Genomic DNA, 15865 nt, shown 5'->3' with positions numbered 1-15865 from the left:
AGGACCACAGCAGGGAAACGACGCAGTCTGGCTGGAGGAAGAGGCACTGGGGCCCAGCCAGACGTATTAATGATGCAGTCCCCAGAGATTTTACAGCCCGTGAACCCCCTCCCGCCCAAACCAGTGGTGAGGCTCACCGCATCTCTCCAGCTGCCCAATGGCATCACCATGGACGTGCCAATCACCATTGACTCAGGCAGCAATGCGGACTTTATAGGGCAGGACTTTGTCAACAAGCATGCTATACAGTTGCTGCCGGCCACACTGCCCCTGCAGGTTGTCACGGTGGACGGCAGGGAGCTGCTAGGGGGGCAAGTGGTGCAACAAACGCCACCAATGGTGATGCGACTTGGGAATCACAAAGAAGTCATCAGCTTCAACGTCACTCAATTATCGGACACACCCATTGTGTTGGGCATGAGTTGGCTGGACAAGCACAGCCCAACGCTGGCTTGGTACCAGAGGCAGCTGACCTTCGGCTCTTCCTTTTGTGCTGAACACTGCATCGTGCCCAGGCAGGAAGGAGAGGAAGAGGAGTCACAGCTGCTGCTAGGCACGCTGCAAGCAATTCCCCACAAGTACGCAGAATTTTTGGAAGTTTTCTGCGAGAAGGAGGCAGACCGGCTACCACCTCACAGGCCATATGACTGCAAGATTGACCTGCTGCCAGGGGCGGCGCTGCCTAAGGGGAGACTGTATTCCATGTCAGAGGACGAACTGCAAGAACTCAAGGAGTTCATAGATCATAATTTGGAGCGCGGTTTCATCCGAGAGTCCAAGGCAGCGGGAGGCAGTCCGGTGTTCTTCGTTAAGAAGCGGGATACGCCCCAAAAGAGACTTGTAGTGGATTACAGGATCTTGAACAGTGTGACTAAGCCATCGGACTTCCCCATGCCCCGAATTGACGACCTCCTCGCAAAGGTGCGGAAGGGCAGAGTGTTCACCAAGTTGGACCTGCGAGGGGCGTACAACCTCATTCGCATGCGGGAGGGAGATGAGTGGAAAACAGCCATGTTCACGCCACTGGGGACCTACGAATATAGAGTTATGCCGTTTGGATTGCAAAATGGCGCCCACGTGTTTCAAGCATTCATGCATCACGTGTTGGCGGGACTTCTCTACAAGACGTGCGTCTGTTTCTTAGATGACATCCTGATCTTTTCGGAGTCGCAACAGGAGCATGACAAACACGTCAAGGAAGTGCTGAACAGGCTAAAGCAACATAGGCTCTACGCCAAGCTGGAGAAGTGCCAATTTGACGTGACGGAGGTGGATTTTCTGGGCTATAAGCTGTCTGACAAGGGGCTCGCCATGGACAGCGCCAAGGTTCAAGCGGTGTTGGATTGGAAGAGCCCGCGCAACCGGAAGGAGGTCCAACGGTTTGTCGGCTTTGCGAACTTCTATCGCAAGTTTATCAAGGGCTTCGCTATGCAGACGGCGGCCATCACTGACACGCTTAGCTCCAAGAAAAAGAAGTTCATTTGGACAGAGCAGGCGGAACAGTCCTTTCAGGCACTCAAGCGTCTCTTCGCGTCGGAAGAGCAGCTGCTTCACGTCAACCCCAGCAAGCCGATGAGGGTGGAGACAGACGCCTCGGACAGAGCCGTGGGGGCGGTCCTGCTGCAGAAAGACCCGCAAGGGGTGTGGCGACCGGGAGCGTTTTACTCCAGGAAGCTCAGCAAGTCCGAGCAGAACTACACCATATGGGACAGGGAGTTGCTGGCCATTCATGCAGCGTTCAAGGCGTGGAGGCACTTTCTGATCGGCGCCAAGCACACGGTGCAGGTTTGCACGGACCACAAGAACCTAGAGCACTGGCGCACGGCACAGTTCCTAAACCAGAGGCAGATACGTTGGGCTGAGTTCTTTGCGAACTTCGACTTCCGAATAGAGTATGTCCCGGGGGACACCAACATCATGGCGGACGCTCTCTCTCGTAAGCCACAGTATCTGGAGGACGCAACGCCAGCGGCCGCCATGCACATCTTCGCACCAACAGTGTGGGCGTGCGCCGCGGCAACCGTGGACCTGGAGGCGGTGCGACGAGCGTTGCAGGGGGACTCCTTCGCACAAGCAAAGATGGCAGAGGTGCAAAGGGGCAAGGCAGCGGCCGACGGTTTCCAGCTAAGAGATGGATTGCTCATCCGTAAAGGGGCCATCTACGTGCCGGGAGACGAACTTCGCGCCAAGGTGCTGCAGCAGCTGCACGACGCGCCCACGGCTGGGCACTTCGGCAAGGAGAAGACGGTGGAATTAGTCGCCAGGGATTTCTGGTGGCCTGGAATGAGAGGGGAGGTCGCGGACTACGTGGCGAGGTGTGACACCTGCCAGAGGGCGAAGCCAGTGCATAGGCCGCCGGCCGGACTGTTGGAACCGCTGCAAACTCCGGTCGAACCTTGGGAGAGAGTGGCCCTGGACTTTGTCACGGATCTGCCCAGCTCGAGGGGCAAGACGGCAGTGCTGGTGGTGGTGGACCTGTTTTCCAAGATGGCACATTTCATTCCGTGTGCGAAGGTGACCACGGCGGAGCAAACCGCCAAACTGTTCATAGACCACGTGTTCAAGGTTCACGGTCTGCCACGGTCTATTCTGTCCGACCGGGGGCGGCAGTTCATCTCGAATTTCTGGCAGAAGCTGATGGGCTTCCTGAACGTCAAGATCAACCTGGCGTCGGCAAGACACCCGCAGACCAACGGGCAAGCGGAGCGGGTCAATGCCATCATGCAGCAGTACTTGAGGTGTTATGCAAATCAACAGCCTGCGACGTGGGTGGATTACCTGCCGCTCGCCGAGTTCGCCTACAACAACACGAAACACGTGTCCACGGGGATCACGCCGTTCTTCGCCAACAACGGGAGGCACCCCAGAACTTTTCCGGGACTGGAAAGGCTGGGGGAGGGGGAGCCGCAGACGGCAGATGCGTTCGCGTCGGAGCTGCAGGAAGTCCACGATCAGCTGAGGCGCCACCTGGAGCTGGCCAAGCACGCATACAAGGTACAAGCGGACAAAAGTAGAAGGGTTGGCGAAGAGCTCCACGTGGGAGACTGGGTCTGGTTAGCAGCCCACGCAGTGCCGGCCAGGTCGTTGGCCAAGAAGAAACTAGGGCATAAGCAACTGGGGCCCTATCAAGTCGAAGAGCAGATCAACCCGGTGGCCTTCAGGCTGGCGCTTCCGGAGGGTTCCAGAATGCATCCGGTGTTCCACAGATCGGTGCTCACTCCCTACAAGGCACCGCACAGGTTTCAGGAACCCGGAACGGCGCCGAGTCCGGTCAGAGACAGAACAGGGCGCGCAGGAGGGGCACAGAAGGAGCGCATCAACGAAGTCACAGAGATTTTGGATTCCAGATTGGGGGAAGAAGGGGTAGAATACTTTCTCGCCAAGGAGGGCACCCCGGCCAGTGCGAACAGCTGGGTGCCGGGCTACGCCTTGGACGAACCTCTGCTCAAAGACGAGTTTCATGCCCTCTTCCCACATAGACCAATGCCAGCAGACTTTTTCGACGACTGGCTTTTCACGCCCACGCTTTCGGCCAGCACGTTCCGGGGGTTCGACTCGGACGAGGACCCGACACGAGACGTCCGTTCCCCGGAGGGGTCACCCTCGGGATCTGCCTCAGAACCCTCGTATTGGTGGGACGACAGACCAGAGGAGCAGTGGCGCAGGAAGTGGCAAGAAGGTCCAGGACGAGCAACGCCGCCAGGAGGAAGTGAGGGAGAGACGGACATGGACGTTTTCGGGGACGACCCTGGTTTCGAGCACGGCGGCACAGAGATGGAAGCAGAGGTGACCGTCGTCGACGAGAGCAGGGAGGAAGAACCGGAAGACTTCGGAAGGAGGCCCGCTACGGGAAGCGAACGGTACCCGACATTCGTCCCCTTGACACAGCAGCACCCAACTCCAGCACCGGAAGGAGGGGAAGGGGGAGTGGGGGGCTTCGAGGGGGGGATGGATGTCAGGGGTTCAGGAGCAGAGGCAAGGGCAAGGGAGGAAACAGAGAGCGAAGGGGAGGAGGCAGAAGAAAAGATGAGCGATGACGACGACCCGAGATCTCCGAGCCTTTCCAGTGAATCGGAGGATTCACAGAAAGGAGCACCAGTGGCCAGGGCAAGGGGGGAGTTTAGGGGGGCACCCCAGGAAGATAGAGCCAGAGGGGACTCAGAGGAGAGCAGTTGGAGATCGGGACCAGCGTCACCGCCAGAGAACAGGGAAGAGGAAGGGAGCCAGGGGGCAAGCGCTGGCAGCTCACAACAGGAGGGAGGGCACGAGTCAGGAGTGGCCACACCTCCATCTGGGAGCGAAGAGACGGTTAGACGGAAGGTGGAAGGTTGGGCGCGCGCGCCAAGTTCAAATGCACAGGAAGGCGGCGCAGTAGGCAGCCCGGAAAGGGAGCCGGGTCCTAAAGCCCGGCGCAAGGAGACAGGAGGGTCCGGGGGGTCAGCGTCAGAAGAATCCCGGAAGGAAGAGACCCAGGGGGGCAGAGGGACCCAGAGAAGAACAGTCAGGCGGAAAAGGTGGAGCAGGGCTAGGATATTAAGTTGGTGTACGAGGGGCGGAGATTCAGACGGAGCTTCGCCGGTCTAGCTACTAGACGTAGAGTTGCACGCAGCAGCTTGAGAATGGAAACTGTAACTCAATAAAGACTTTTACTTAATGACCGTTGGCTAGCGTGATCCTCTGTGAGCTAGGATCTTGAAGCAACCCTGACAGCAGCGAAAGCTCAATGCATGGAAAAGGCAAAGGCAAAGGTCCGGTGTCCAGGACAACGCAGCACAAGGCAATGGTCTCACGCTTCACTCCAAAGGTTGCAAAGGTCCAGAAGACGTCTAGATCGTTCTTTGTAATTGATTCAGGAGCCACGAGACACATTTGCAACGACAAGCGACTGTTCGTGTTTTTTACACCGCAGGAAGGTGCGATTCACCAGGCGGATGACCACACGATCTCCAGTCAAGGCTACGGAATTGTTGTTCTTCACAGTTTGGACTTGTCGATACACAATGTTCTCTACATTCCAGATGCTGCACACAATCTAATCAGCGTTGCGCAGCTGAATGAACGGAACATTGATGTTTCTTTCAAGAACAAGAAGTGCACCATCACAAAGAAAAACAATTATGTATTGCATGCTGAATATGTTGATCGTTTGTTTGTATTGTATTTTGATGATGTTGTGCAGGATGAAACTTGTTGCATTGCAGGTTCTAACAAGGTTTTGCATGCAGGATGTATTCATGATTTTCACAGGAAATTTGGTCATTTACATTTTGAGGCAGTATCTAAAATGCCTGCCTTGGTTGAAGGTATGACTATTAAACCCTGCAGGTACCACATGAAGTGCAAGGCATGCGCAGCAAACAAGGTGAAAATGGCTGCAAAAGGTAAGGTGTCTAGTAGGCAAGCTACAGAACCATACCAGGTAGTGCATGCTGATTTAGTTGGTCCACTATCGCCCTCTTTGGGTGACAACAGGTACTTCATGGTTCTCATTGATGCATTTTCCAGGTATATTTATGTGTACACTCTCAAGCAGAAATCAGAGGCATTTCAAAGGTTCAAGGAATTCTGTGCTTGGTTGGAAAATGTGCATGGTAAGAAGATAAAAACTCTTTTCACTGATCGCGGGGGGCAGTTCACTTCTCAGCAGTTTGAAGCTTTTCTGACTGAGAAAGGAATTCAGCATGATTTGTCTAGTCCTCGCTCGCCATGGCAGAACGGACTTTGTGAGAGGGCAAATCAGACATTGCTTCAAGGGTTGAAAACCTTGCTGCATGATGCCAATCTTCCAGAGAGTTATTGGGCCGAATCTCTCTCCTGTTTTGTTTACAGTTATAATCGCAGGTTATCTTCAGTGACTGGTTGTACCCCCTATGAAAAGATGTTTGGCAAGAAACCATACATCAAACACATAAGAATATTTGGTTCTGACATGTGGGTTCACACACCACAAAGCTCCAAGTTAGGCAAGCGTGGATTGCATGGTATCTTTCTAGGGTATCAGAAAGGTTCTTACAGAATAATGATGACTGACTCTAAGACAATTAGGCTCACAAGAAGTGTTGAGTACAATGCCAAGTGGGGGGAGAATGTGGGAATTTTCCAATGTTATCCTGATGACAGTGATGAGGCTGAGGATAGGCAACAGCAACAGCAGGACCAACAGCCACAGCTGCCGCAACAACCCACACCCACTGATCAAGGTCCTGATCCTGAGTCTGAGACTGAGACTGAATCAGATAATTCAGAGGATTTCAAGAGTGTGAAAGCCTCTATGCGACCCTCTGAAGGCTCTGATCAAGAATTGGAGGAACCATTGTTTACTATAGGCCACTTTTCTCCTAAGAAGGAAGAGGAGAGTGTTGAAGACCTACGGCTAATTCACAGGTCACAAAGAGCCACTAAAGGCAGACCTCCAAAGAGATTTGCTGATGAATTTGCTAAAACAGCAGTAGCAGCTGTTAAAAGCTCCAAGAAGGTATTTGAACCTTCAAGTTTCCAAGAAATCCAGGTTTTGGATTCAAAGGATGCTGAGCCATGGTTAAATGCCATGAAGGCTGAGCTTGATTCCTTAGAGAGGAACAAAACATGGGAGCTAGTTCCAGTAGTTCCAGGAATGAAACTGCTTGGAAGCAAATGGGTCCTCAAAGCGAAGACAGATCAAAATGGCAAGATAGTCAGACACAAATCCAGATTGGTAGCCAGAGGTTTTTCACAGGTACCAGGAGAAGACTATCACGAGACCTACTCACCCACCGTGAGGTATGAGAGCATTAGGCTTATGCTCACGCTTGCTGCAGAGGAGAATCTACATGTTTCTCACCACGATGTGAATACAGCATTTTTGTACGGATCCTTAGGTGAATCTCTTTATATGCTTCCACCTGATGGCGTACAGGTAAAACAGGGATTTGTCTGTGCTCTGAATAAGTCCCTTTATGGTTTCAAACAGAGTGCACGGTGCTGGCACACAAAACTCACTGAAGTATTGTTTTCTCTAGGTTTTCAGCAAGGGAAAGCTGAGCCATGTGTATTTGTCAAAGAGGAGGGGCAAAAGAAGCTGTATTGCTTGTTTTATGTTGATGATATTCTTTTCTTTTCGAAGGATGCCAAGATGCAGAATAGCGCCCTAGCTCAGCTGGAAGAGCACTTTGACATGAAAGATCTTGGTGAGGTAAACAACTACCTATCTCTGGAAATAGAGAGAGATCAAGATGGTAACATTCTAGTACACCAGTCACGGAAAATTGCTGATGTGTTAAGCAAACTAAACCTGATGGATGCTAACCCTGTAGACACACTGATGACAACAGGTTATCAGGTAGATGACACTGAAGAAGCATTTTCTGACACTACACTGTACAGAAGTGTGCTAGGTAAACTAAACTTCATTGCCAGATGTTCAAGACCTGACATTGCAGTTAGCTGTAATTTGCTAAGCAGACAAGTCAACAATCCTACTGTTAAGGATTGGAAAGCTCTGAAACACATAGCACGCTATTTGGAAGGCACTATGTATTACAGACTGAGATTTAACAATCAGAAGTCTGGTGGTCTCGAAATATTTGCAGATGCAAGTTTTGGTGGTGACACTACAGACAGGAAAAGTACGTCTGGAGTTTGATATATGTACAATCAGGGTCTATTTGATTGGTCATGCAAGAAGCAGACAACAGTTAGCTTAAGTACTTGTGAAGCTGAACTGAATTCTTATTCACTTAAGGATTGTGAATTGTTGTTACAATTGTGCAAAGACATGAAAATTCCTGTCAAATGGGACTTCCGGGTTAGCGCCACCGGCAATGGCGGATTTCCTCTGATCAGGAGGAATCCGCTCCGTGGAAATCAGGGTCTTACCGCTACGGCGAGGCAGAGACCCACTAAAAACCACAGGCAGGAGAAGCCTGTGGACCTGGGATTCGGCTGGCACCTTTTGCGCCTCCCCTACTCGCGGGGAAACCCGGTTTCGGGGATCCGGAGCGACGTGGGGTGAGCGGCGCGGTGCTTCGAATCGACTGCTCTTTTCACGGAGTGAAGCCGCATTGCTATTGCCGGAGAGCGCTGACTTTTTCCTGTGGACATTTGGACTTTAAATAAGTACCCGTGAGTAGAACGGAAAATTGGATTATTAAACTTCGTAATTTGGCACCGAAGCGGGAAGGTCTAAACAGGAAGTCTGCCTTCCACTTTTGAAAATAGTTTGAAACAAAGACATCGCAAGCTAAAGTCTGAAAAGTTTATTGTAAAGGACTAAATTTCCATCTGTTAAAATTACTAAACCCCCTTGGAAGCAGGAGAAGAGGGGGGGGGGGTTTAGATTGTTTAAGCCTGCAGGAGAGAGAGTAAAGAAAGATAAATTTCTACCATCTCGAACCTGGGAACGGGCTGCCAAGAAGATAGACGTTTTGGGAAAGTTCATTGACCGTGAATAAAATGTATGTTGACAGATAGTTAAGTAAGAGAAACATATTGATTCCAATGTTTCCTTTTGCACTTAAAAGGAACAAAATAGTTGAAAAACGAAGGTAATTTTGTTGCTGGATCTGCTTCTAAAAGGACGGATACAAATAGAAATTGTTTCCCCTAGAGGGAGCTTTGAAATTGCTGTTGGAGTGGACCTGGGAAACTCTCCAGCTGTAGAGATAAAAGATCGTGAGAAACAGACATTGACCTTGGACAAGAATGTCGACACAGGACGCCTTAGTGTCTGCTCTGTGCAGGACAAGTGCTTTGTTGGAGCAGCTTCATGCGAAGATGGATTTGATGATTATTGCAACTGATAACTTTGGATAAACAGTGAACACCTATATAGAAACCCCTCAGGAATTGACCCAGGAATCTGCATTGATAGGGCAAGCTGAGGATAAGACAAAGGAGGAGGTTGTCGTTGAACCTCAAGTAACACAAGTGGAGAGAGCCGTGGCCTTGCAGGAATATAAGCCGTTGCTTCTGATGCCCGAACCTGGAGTGAGCAATATCTGGAGAGATGGAGTCCCGGCTGGATTGGAGATGGGAAGTTGGATAGATCCCCCTACACAGGGATGTCTTGACCTTTGGGATCTGGTTTTGGACCAGGGAGAGACTGGAGCTGTGGGGACCTTTAACTTTGGAGGGACATTGAAGCATGCTTTGAAATTTCTTTTGGATTTTAGTGCTGACCATGGAGAATGGGCTGACCTGTCGAGAAGGGCTAAAGACATTGTTAGGTTGGAGTTTCCCCGAGATCTGCTCCCTAGTGACAAAGGAAGGAAATTAAGAATAAGATCAGCAGAAGACAAAGCAAAGTGCAGGTACAAATATGAAGAAGATCTGCAGAAAGGACATGGAAAAGAGTTAAGAGCCTCGGATAGAAGATCACCAGGTTGATGGACTAGAGGGTATTGACAGAAAGGTCTGACAGAACCCGAGACCAGGAAGAAGAGATGGTGGATGAAGATTGGGAGAAAGTTTAAAAATTCATTTAAAGAAATATTGTAAAGTTAATGAGTGTTAGAAAAATGTTGGAATGAAACTATTTGGCTTTAGTAGAAATGCTATAAGGAGATAAGTATAAATAAGTTTGGTTGGTCCCAGCGCCTGCCAACCTAGCAGTTCGAAAGCACCTCCGGGTGCAAGTAGATAAATAGGGACCGCTTACTGGCGGGAAGGTAAACGGCGTTCTGTGTGCTGCGCTGGCTCGCCAGATGCAGCTTGTCACGCTGGCCACGTGACCCAGATGTGTCTCCGGACAGCGCTGGCCCCCGGCCTCTAGAGTGAGATGGGCGCACAACCCCAGAGTCTGTCAAGACTGGCCCGTACGGGCAGGGGTACCTTTACCTTTTTATAAATAAGTTTTAAGTTTTAGGGCTTTTTATGGTAAGATAAGGTTAAAATAAGTTAAGATAATTAAATGACAGAATATAGTGAAAGATGGAAAGGATTTGCTGAGATAATTAATAATTAGAATACAAAAAAGGGAGGTGTGAGGAGGTCGATGAAACAAGTTAATGAAAGATAAAGATGTGGGAATAGTGGATTTGTTTTTAATTTTTTTTCTTGTTTTTGTTTTTGGTGTTGATGTTTTGTGTGTTTTGTATTTTTTCTTTCTTTTTATTGACTTGTACTGTTTAATTACTTTTTTCTCTTTTCTCTTTTTTCTTTTTCCTTTTCTTTTTCTGTAATTTTAAATTCTCAATAAATATCATTTTAAAAAAAGAAAAAAAAGAAAATTCCTGTCAAATGTCCAATCCAGGTTTACCAGGACAACAGAGCATGTTTGGCTTTGCTGAATTCAGAAGGTTGTAAGCAAAGCACGAAGCATTTGCAATTGAAACTGCAACATGCTAGGGAATGTATTCAGAAGGGACTTGTAACGGTGTCCTATATGCCTGGTAATGAAATTCCTGCTGATGTATTGTCCAAGATTGTATCAAGGGATCAACACTGTACTGTTTGTACTGATATTGTACGAACATGCTGCCCAGTGATGTTCACAGAAAGGGGGAGGATGTTGGTTTCTATTTCCCTCACTGAGCAGCAAAATGCTTGTCACAAGACAATTGTTTACATTCCACAGCCAGAGTTACTGTTGGGTTCCCACGGGAATGGGAGACTGGATGTGACGTACACTGGTTTCCTGTTTTTCAGTGTTCTCTCGGTTTCTTTGTTAGAGAGAGAGGTTGCTTCTCTGCTCTCACAGAGGGAAGATGTACGTTTGTGTGTTCTCGGTATAGATGAGAAATAAAACAATTAGCATGTAGCACAATATCTCCTCATCCTTTCGTCTGCGAACTACACTGCTAAATCAGCTCCAGATGGGCCAGAGCTGATCAAAATCTCACACAATCAGTACTGCAGAAGGTCAGTTCTGACATACTTCCCCCCTAAATAGTGGGTGAAGTCCTTTTGGAAAGGACTCAAAGGTCTCTAAGTGTCAAGTTGTGCTGTACTGAAGGACTGTCCATATCTAATCTATTATAACATTGAACCCTCCTCCCCACTCGAGGAATTTTGCTATCCATTTGCTCATCTAATTTCCATGGAGGACAATCTAAGAAAGAAAAGCGGGTTTGAATTTGGATAATAAAAGTTTCCAGTCGAGTAGATTTATATATTTTAGTGACGGTAAGCAACTTAAAATGACCACAGACCCAGTAAAACTCATTACAAAGAGAAAAGACACAACATTTAAAAGCAGATACAAATAATTAGATGTTATTCTTTTCTCAAGAAGCCAGCAAAATTTCATTTTTCCTGTTTTATTTTAAGCACGCTTTTTATTAAAGTTTTTAACAAACAACAAGGTGGTAAGCTGCTGAATATAGGCAGACTATCATTTCTCAAGGGCCATTCCAAATGTGTACAATTGATGGCTCCAAAATAAGCTGCACCCTGTGAGTCCAGAGGGCAACTGGTGCCATTGTCCCTGTTAGCATTTTGTAAGAAAGGGCACCAAGATTTCATCAAGCTGTCTGCCTTGATGATACTTTCAGTGAGGATCCCTTTGATAAGCCATCGGCAATGCATAAAGGAGGGCAGGTGGCTTGGTGAGCAGGGAAATTCTTGAAAAGATTTGGACCAGCGATGTGCCTTTGCTTCGGGCAATGGGTGATGGTGAATGGACCATAGCTCCCTAACTCAGCACTGTCTGTACTGATTGGCAGTGGCTCTACAAGGTTCCAGGCAGGTGATGTTTTCAGTTTCACCTGGAGATGCTGGAGACTGATCTGGGACCTGCATCACCAGTGAGCTGTTGGTTTGCAAGCCCCCTCCACAGAGGCTGGCCCCTCTCACTGTCCTCGGTTCTTACATAGCGGTAACCTCCTCTGGCTGACATCCAGACAGACCAGGGAGCTTTTGATAGGCGACATTTTCCCAAGCGTGGGTAAAATGCACAACCCCTCCCTCCTGCTTCCGCAGGGGAAAGAAAATAAGTCAGAAATCTATTTACATGATGTTTATTTCTGACATTACAGCACTAGAGAAAACCACGTCCTTTCAGTTCAGTTCTTCTAGCATGTCTGACAAACCATATACTGACATCCTCCCCCATATGAATCATCGTTAGCTGCGGACAAAGCTTGATCCAGAGAAGAAAACAAACAGTTGTTATACATATAACAATCCCCTGTTGTTTCAGTTCCACCCTTGGAACTACCCGCCACTGGTTTCACCAATGTAACTCTCTGGTTGTCTGTTTTCCAAGGAATGAGTGCTTCTGCATTACCTTGGTTAGGAAATGTTGTGTTACGCTTAGCAACTCCCTGTTGTGTCTTTGTCTCCGACTTAGACATACCCTTAACCTGGCTTGAGTTGTCAACAATAGCAATACATGCAACAGCTGAACTAGCAAACTCTTGAGAATACCTCCTGGGTGGTACGCCCTTTGTGATTCTCTCAGACCTGTGTATGAGGTGCTGATCCTCCTTGCTAACTGGTTCAGTCTCTGGACTTTTTGAAGAACCAGTTCCAATAGTAAACAGTGGTTCATCCTTAACCTGTGAAGATCTAGCTTTTGTGTGTGAACCTTTCTCAATAACTGTGTCAACAGAACTCTCTGAGCTTCCTGTGTCACTTTCAGTATCACTATAACCAGAATAATCAAATTCATCATCTGAATCATCAGCAGTGGGAAATGTGTGAAAAATTACTCTCTCCTGTCCAGGAGCACTCTCTAGAAATTTTGTGAGAATCACCTGACCAGATTCAGACAAAATTACTCTGTAGAGACCCTTTTCATAACCCACAAAAATGCCTCTGGCATTCTTCACCCCATCTGGAGTTTCAGTCCTGATTTGAGATCCAAAAACCTTAAAATGCGAGACAGAAGGTTTTCTGTGGGACAGCTTCTCAAAAGGAGAACATTCCATAACTTTTGAAACCTTTCTCACCCAAGAGTAACAAAAACAAGATAAAGATTCAGCCCAATACTCATGTGGCAAGTGTGAACTCAGCAATTGTGCCTTCATGCCATTCTGCAATTCTTTGTTCACTTTTACACAGACAGTTTTGTTCCATGCAGCTTCAGAAACAGCAACCTTGTGCTCTATCCCTTGCTTCTCAAGGAAATCCTGAAAATCCTGTGAAAGAAAAATTGGCTTCTCATCTGTGAAAAGAAAATCAATTTTAGCATCATGAACACTCTTAACCTTATCACAAAACTCCTTAAACCTTCCTAAGGTTTCTCTGGGATTCTGCAAAATGTAAATCCATACATATTGAGAAAAATGATCAACAAATGCAAGATAGTACTTTGCATTGCCTCTAGAAGGTGCTAAAGGACCAATTACATCAGCATACACTCGCTGAAAAACTTTGTTAATCTTTGTTGCCTTTCCCCTCGTGTCTTCTTTCGAGATACCTGCAAGAGAAAGCATTTTAGATTCACATGCTGTGCACATGTGTAATCACTTTCGTCAAAAGTTAACAGATACAGTCCGTCTTTCTCTCTGGCAGAAAGATACAGCTCTCCATCTTTGTAGATTTTGCAGCTTTCCTCATCATAGGATAACACCAGTTTCTTCTTAGCGATTTGAGAAACACTCAGCAGATTGTACTTTAAATGAGGAACAAAATAAACATTGTTTATAGTCAAGTTCAGGCTTTCTAGATACACAGTTCCGATCCCGGTCGCTTCCATTTCCTGACCATTGGCCAGTTTCACAGTGAAGCGTTGCTTCTCGAACGTAGAAAACAGTTCTCGGCGTGATATCATGTGTTGCGTGCATCCTGTGTCTACAATAAATGAGTTCTCCACGGATGATGTGGCTTTTAGGGACATCAAAGCCATATCCGGTTTTGCCTGGGACTGGGTATGACCTTTGTTTGAAGCCTCAGGCTTTACAGAGCTCCCTCTAGCTCCTTTCTCCTGATGTGGTGTCTCCTGACGTACAGCATTCTGAGCTACAGCTTTCTCCTCTGTAGCAATTGTAGTGGGGGTGCTTGATTTCTGAGCTTCACTCCCCCCATCAGCAACAGCCATTGCAGCAATGCTAGGATCAGCATCAGCATCAACAGCAACAGTCCCTTCACTTCCTTGTTGTGGCTCAAAGCTCCTCTCAGCTTTCGATGAGCTCTCAAGAATTTGGCTAGCTTCATCTTGGCTCTCCCCCTTTGGTGCAACCAACTCTCGGTCCTTGCTTCCCACCCCAGCTTCACAAGCTTTGCTGAGTGACTCCCAAGCGACCCTTGGTTCTTCTGCACCCCTGTAGGACTGATCACACGCTGCACCCCTGTAGGACTGATCACACGCTGCTTCAATTCACTTTGAATTGCAGCCTTCTCTCCCTGTGCTTGTACAGCAACAGGCTGTGGGGTTTGGACTAAGTCCCATAATTGCTCTCCCACCAGCAAGAATTCCATTGCAAATGACCATTCTAGCCAGTTTTGGCTATTCAGTTTCTGAGAGAACAGAGCCATCTTTAATCCCAAGATGCAGCTTCAGCTACAAGCTGGAAAATCCAAAAGTCTATTGGGCTGTTTACAAGCTGCTTGCACTTGGCAGTCAGCCCAGCTGCCTGGAATTTTCCCTTCCACAGAGTCTGTAAACAATAAGCCTTCGCTGCAATCCAACAGCTATCAGCAAGCTGCGCTCTGCTTGGAAAGTCCCCTTTCCAACAGTTTGTTTACAACAAGTGTCGCTGAAAAATCCAGCCTTGCTTTCGCTTTTGAAGCTTCTTTTTCTCTCTTTGCTCTTTAAGCTAACCAGCTCATAAATTTAGCTCAAAAAGTACTCACGATTCCATCTCCAAGCAACGGCAGCTCTTATCAGCTGTGGAATGTGAAGTATGTGGCTTCTCTCCGCTCTGTTTTATCCAAAACAGGAGCTTTTTTCTCAGGGAACCGAAGACTTTTCAATTCGCGTTCACCATCCAGCCATAAATCAGCATCACAGAGGTCCGTGGATCGCTGCTTATCAGCAAAAAAAGAAATCTCCCACCTGGTGCTCAGCCATCTTCAGCTCGTTGTCGCAACCATTGGGCTCTGCTACCACTTGTTGGTTTGCAAGCCCCCTCCACAGAGGCTGGCCCCTCTCACTGTCCTCGGAGCTTACATACCGGTAACCTCCTCTGGCTGACATCCAGACAGACCAGGGAGATTTTGATAGGCGACATTTTCCCAAGCGTGGGTAAAATGCACAACCCCTCCCTCCTGCTTCTGCAGGGGAAAGAAAATAAGTCAGAAATCTATTTACATGATGTTTATTTCTGACATTACAGCACTAGAGAAAACCACGTCCTTTCAGTTCAGTTCTTCTAGCACGTCTGACAAACTTCCTGAACATGTGCAGTCGGAAGGTTTCAAGTTACACTCTTCACAAAGACTTATCCAGCCTGTGAACGTCCTGGGAAATTCTTCTTTCCCACAGATAGGCACATCATGTGAAGTCAACAATCTGGGTGTCTGCAGCTGTGATGCTTCCATATACTGACACGAGCTATGGTCCTCCCTTAAGGAGTTAGGCGGATCAATGGTCTGACCCTGGTTTGTTTGTTTTTTTTTTTTTTTTTTAATGATATTTATTAAGAATTTAAAATTACAGAAAAAAAGGAAAAAGAAAAGAGAGAAAAAAGAAATTAAACAATACAAGTCAATAAAAAGAAAAGAGTACAAAACACACAATACATCAAAATCAAAAACAAAAGCAAAAGCAAAAAAATTAAAGACAAATCCAATATTCCCATATCTTTATCTTTCATTAACTTGTTTCATCGACCTCCTCACACCTCCCTTTTTTGTATTCTAATTATTAATTATCTCAGCAAATCCTTTCCATCTTTCACTATATTCTGTCATTTAATTATCTTATTTTAACCTTATCTTACCATAAAAAGCCCTAAAAATTAAAAACTTATTTGTACATAACTCCTTATAGCATTTCTACTAAAGC

Source organism: Podarcis muralis, chromosome W (assembly GCF_964188315.1).
Source record: "Podarcis muralis chromosome W, rPodMur119.hap1.1, whole genome shotgun sequence".
Classification (NCBI taxonomy): Eukaryota; Metazoa; Chordata; class Lepidosauria; order Squamata; family Lacertidae; genus Podarcis; species Podarcis muralis.
The sequence above is the reverse complement of the archived record's forward strand: the minus strand, read 5'-3'. Positions refer to the sequence as shown.